The sequence below is a fragment of the Bos grunniens genome, chromosome 22 (genome assembly GCF_055505025.1).
Source record: "Bos grunniens cultivar Pamir isolate PY7600 chromosome 22, Bosgru_T2T1.0, whole genome shotgun sequence".
NCBI classification, from domain to species: domain Eukaryota; kingdom Metazoa; phylum Chordata; class Mammalia; order Artiodactyla; family Bovidae; genus Bos; species Bos grunniens.
The window spans coordinates 39,282,987-39,288,986 of NC_141186.1; positions in this window are offsets into that span (position 1 = coordinate 39,282,987).

Below are 6,000 nucleotides of genomic sequence, written 5' to 3' on the forward strand. Positions count from 1 at the left end.
GCCAGTTTCCATCAGCACATGATTAACAAATCTGAACTGAAATCACATTATGCACAATTCTGCAATTCTGGGTAAACAAATTTTTTAAAATCAATATTCATCTTTTATTCAAGGTTGTTTTTTTTTTCTTCATCTAAATACTAAAATTATCATCTGTTTCCCTTCTTATGAAACTATGCATTTCATCTAAAGTTGTAAATCTGCCTTTGTGGTAACTAAGCAGAAAAGGACTTGGCGACAGTGCTGCCAGCCAGCAGAGTCCTCTCTTCTGATGACAGTACACTGAAAAGGTCAAAGAAGAACCCTCCACAACAGTTTAATCACAGTCCCGAGCAAACAGGGATAAAATGATCACAGTTAATACACTCAACTACAAATAAAAGGACTGCAAAGGCAACAAAAAGCCAAGAGTACCAAATACAAATTTTCCTTATTTCCTAAGAATTGATGATGCGATGGCAAAAAGGAATTGTAAACATGGTTAAGCTGGCATATTTCCCTCTGTCCATCAGAAACAAGTTGGCTTGTTTCCTGGGTAGAGAATACAATTGCAAAGAACAAACAAGGCTTTGCTTAAATCTCCAAGCAGGAAACATGACTGAAGATAGTACGGATTTCAGAGAAAGTGTTGGCAATTTTGGAATGCACTTAAAACCAAAGGGAATATTAAAAGACAAATACTGCCGGTATTTCATGCAAACAAAAGTACAGATTAGGTGGACAGTATGACCGGGTCTCAAACTCTGATGTCACTATATGAATGGTCCTGAACTAGGCATCTCACTGAGTCTCCCCAGTCACTGCCCAGAATGGAACTTGGAGCACAATAAATTCCTCCACCGTGTTCTTTTGTGCAATTACTTTCATTTTAAATAAAAACCACCCTTCAAAAAAAAACCCAAACATCAAGATTATAGACTAAAAATTCCAGAGCATATGGAGAATACTGACATCGTAATGTATTTGGAAAGTTTGAACTCTTCAGAGGACGCTTTAATTAAACGACAGTCTCTGATCTTGTGATACTATAAGTTGAACCCCTATGAAGTGATTTTTGGCAGGCAGGGGAGATGTCTTTCTCTCTGGAACTCAGGATATCTCTGATAAAATAATTTTGGAGAGATTAACTTAGACTAATGATCTCCCAATCAAGGAAATGGTTTCTTCTTAACATTGAAATGAAGTAAAACCATCTCCGATCCATTTCTTCTCTGACTCTAAGTGAAATCAATTCTTATGTTTCATTGATTCAAAGACAAACCTTTTTCTTTTCATTTTTAACATGTCTGAAATTGGAGTTCATCCCTCCACTGCGAAAACAAACATAAGCTCACATTGCATCGACCTCTGCCACCACACCACCTCCATAACAACACTGCTATACACATAGTATTAATATTGCTTTGGGAAAATGCAAGGAAAAAGAGCTATCTATCCCAGGGGGAAGGCCTCCCAGACAGTGAACTGAGGGCATAGGCAGAACTAGGAACTGGCTCAGGAATGAATAAGAAACAAGCACCCCTTTGCTCCCAGGATGTGAGGAAAAGCTGATCCTTGAAATGGCGAGGGGCCCAGATCCTGTTATTACAAAGGATAGGGGTTCAAACCACTCTATGTAATGTTAAGTACAGGTGAAAGCAGGGGCTGCAGGATCTGTGGCCCCTTGGGTGATAGTTACAGCACGAAGGAGTAACAGGTGGACATCAAGAGCACAAGCTCAGGTTCTGGAGTCAGGCTCACCTTGGTTCAGATTTCAGCCAACTGGTGGGAATACCTACCCTGTGACCTCAGACAGATTACCTAATCTTTCCTAGGCCTCAGTTTTCTCATCTATAAAAGAGAAATAACCAGAACAATACCCTAAGCATGACCTGTTGTTACAGTGTGTTCATTAAAAGAAGGACCCCAAGGCACAGCAGCGTCAGACACCCTTCAGTGTGGCTGCTGGTTAGACCAGGGGTGTTTCCAGCAACTAGGCATTTGCCCAACAGCAGCCCAAGCAGAACTGTTCCCAGGGCTCTCGTGCCTGCGCCTCACTTCACTTGTCCCTTGGCTGCTGACTGAGCCTGTTTCCCCAGCCTTCAGTGGCTTCTCTGAGCTAGTTCATCAGCTCCTTGTCTGTTGTCAGTTTCTGTTGCTGGTGACCAAGGGCCCTGAGTTGTACAGGAGGGATTCAGAAGAATCTGGTAGCAGTGTTCACCTCTGGGAGAGGGGATGTATTTTTCAGTGCATACTGCTTTATGTTAGGTTCTTTTAACCATGTGCGTTCACTACTCTTTCAAATTAAAAATAGTTTAAAGGAGTGTCATTTAAATAAACCTACTGTTTACAGTGTCCCAACAGAGCATCATCTGGACAAGAAAAATGTGGGCTTGCAGTACAGTGGAAGTAGCAGGTGCAGGATGGAAGGTTCAGTTTTGCTCTCTAACCTTTGCTCATGTCCTCTTGCAGGCGAGAGAGTCTGAACCTGGAGTGTTGGGCTAGAATTCAAGAGGTCTGTGAACTTGAAGAAGAAAGAATAAAAAGAGAGAGAGACAGCAAACCATAGTAGCATCTGTGACTTTGTCACCAAGAGAAATCACAGATATTTTCATATCACATTACAGTTGTTGCAGTATCTCAAAATATCATTTACACTCATCAGTACTTCTAAATTAACTTAGTTATTACACCTGCCACCAGATCTTATTTAACGCATTGAAAAGGAAGCACATATATCACTATGCCACACATTGATTTCTTAAAGACTTTGATAACTGTGTATCAATGTGGTTGGCCTGCTTTGCAATTATATCTACTTTATGCCTTTAAAAGCATTATGCTGAGAAGTCCATAGTCTTACCAGACTGTCAAAGGGGCCTACTGTTTACATATTGTACACACATAAACACACTCATACACACACATGCACATCCACACGCACACACAGAGAAAAGTTGAAAATTTACGCCAAAGCTCTTCATCTTTTGCCTCCCCATCCCACTCCTTGCTTTATCCATTGTATTTCTTCCTAATTTCCTTGCCTATAAAATGGGGACTGTGTCTTTTCCTTTTTTATACAAACCATGTAAGCTATAGAGTTTTAATTTTTTGAAAGAAATTCAAACCATCAAACTGGCAGAAACAGTTTGACAAATGATAGTCTACAATTTACTGTTCGAGGATATCAGTAGGTCATAATTTTGTGTTTCTACAAGCTGGTCAATGGCTAAGAACCATGGGTGTAGGATCCCATGCTGGCTAGCTCTGAGAGTCGCCTCTGCCTCTCACCTAAACATGTGGCCTTGTGGAACTTCCCTGGGGGTCCAGTGGTGAAAAAGATTAGAGCTTCCACTGCAGGGGCATGGGTTCAATTCCTGGTCACAGATCCGCACAGTGTGAACACATCTTCACAGTCCAGCCAAAAATAACACACACAAAACCAAAAACATACAGCCTTAGGCTAATTACCGATACCCCCTGAGTCTCATTTACTTCATCTGAAGATGAAGATAGCCGGTCTACTTGCTTTACAAGTTCACACTATTTATGCAATAATAACAGTAACTGGTAATAATTATTAAGCTCACAGGACCTGGCACAGAGTAAGAAACCAAAGTAAGTAGTTGCCTCTGGGGGAAGAGGCCAGAGATTTGGGTGGGAGACTTGATTTTCATTGCATACGTATTACATTACTTGAATGCAATAAGTGTTAGCAATTAAAGTCATTCAGTCTAGAAACACAAAACCTTGATCCACCAATAAGATCCTAGGTGATCAATATTAATTTACTTACTGCTTTATGTGTCCTAAGTGAAAATTTAATCTGCGAAGAAATCGAAGGAGAATTCTTCCTACACTTGATTATGTTAAATAAGCATGTGCTCCAATTTAATTTAACAAGAGGGATAGAGACATCCTTGCTACGGCTCTTCTTTCATTCCTTAAGCAAGCCCTTATTTATAGAATGTTAAGTTTCCCCTGTACAGAACTTTGTACCACCTCCACTTCCACCCCCAGGGGACCTATGGAGGTGTGGGTGGGAGAGAACAGCAGCTCTAAAGGAAATCTTTATTCTGGAATTAAATATCTTCTCAATATCCAATGAAAAGTCTGAGAGGGCTTCCTTCTTTTCAGTTAACAGCCAGATTCCCTGGTGGCTCAGATGGTAAAAGAATCTGCAGTGCAGGAGACGCAGGTTTGATCCCTGGGTCAGGAAGATCCCCTGGAGAAGGACATGGCAATCCACTCCAGTATTCCTGCCTGGGGAATCCCATGGACAGAGGAGCCTGGAGGGCTACAGTCTTTGGGGTTACAAAGAGTCGGAGACGACTGAGCAACTAACACTTTAAAATATGAGGAGCATGAAAGCACCAGTATACACTCCAGAACCAAAAAGGATGAACTAGTCATAACTCAGAATCTTGATCTGTGTGGGGCATCCTTACAGGTGGCAGTAGAGAAAAGGTCTGTGTTTTTAAAAGCACCATGAGGTCTATCCTGTCCTTAGACACTAAGCACACATGGGGGAAAAATCCATGTAATATAAAATGCAGGGCTGCAAGCTGAGTTCAGGGATATACCCGACAGAAATGTAATGAAAAGAACGTCATTCTTTGAGGTATTCCATTCATCCAACCAGCCAGATGTGCTTGCTGTCTGAGCGGTGAGCGCAAGGGTCTGCAGTGACAAAACTGAAGAGATGCCCCTGCCCTCCAGGAGGACACAGACCACAGGACTTAGCAAAGATGTGCTCTCAAAGGAATGTTCACGGAGTGGCAGTGAGGGCATCTTAAGACGTGAGTTTTTAAAATTGCCAAAACTGTAGCTGTTGTCAGCAAAATATAGACTGTGAAAGAAAACTCTATAGAACAAAAACAACAACAACAAAATCTGAGTTTTCGTTAAAGAAATTGCAAGGGGAAAAAAGAGGTGGAGAGAAATCTATAAAAGAGACTTATAAGGCATAACAACCAACTGTAATGTATGGACCTTATTTGAATCATAATTTAAGGCAAAGATTACTGAGAATTCTAAAGTTTTAAAATCGGAAATTGAAATGCTGGGTATTTGATGATGTTGAGAAATTATCGTTAATATCTTAGGTGATGGTACTGAAATTATTTATGGATGACGAAATAGTACGTCTTGGACTTGTTTTAGAACGATGTGAGGGGGTGAGTGGATGGGGATGTAGATGAGTCATGATTGCTATGTATTGGTCTTACTGGGACTCTGTATATGGATTCATTATATTTTTCTGTATTTGTTTTGTGTGTGTTGAAAGCTTCTGTTAAGATTTGGTTATTTTTTAATCACCAGGAAAGGTAGAGAGGTGATGAAAATCCTGCAGTTCTCTGCCTGCAGAGAGGCTCAAGTTCAGCACGAGAATCGCCTTAGATCCTCTCTTACTTGTGTCGTGTGTGCAGGACCTTGCTTCTCATTTCACGTCATTTCCTTGGCCTGGAGATTCTGGGTTTTTTTTCTGGGCATAGTGAGAGATTTTGAACTGGTCTAGCTGCCTTCGGGAGGGAGACAGACCACATTAGCCTCCTTAGCCCAGGACTCCACCACTCTCAGGGCTGGACCTTCAGCTACAGATTGGCACCCACCTGCAGGACCTAGGGGCAAGCCAGCCTGGGGAAGGGCCAGATGGTCTAGAAGCAGTAGAAAGGGAGCAGCTCACTTTCTGCTGGGCGTGAGGAGGCTTCTCAGGAAATGCTCAAATCCTAAAGCAAACTACAACCATTTGGATGCCCCAAAATATGTGATGCTGTCCCTCCCTGTTTTCTCTGGATGGTTCTCTCTCTGGGACATCCTTTCCCATATTTCTTCCTCTCTCTGTCACCCCAGGCTGTACCAGCATTGCTACATTCCAAGTTCTCCATAATTTGGCACCTGAGTCTGCCCTGGGCGGGAACAGATAGGCAGAAATAGCAATGCAGTACCATGTGGGGGCTATCGGATTGGTCAGGGTGTTTTAGACGACAGTGCCCAATGTTAGTGAAGGTGCTGGGAAGG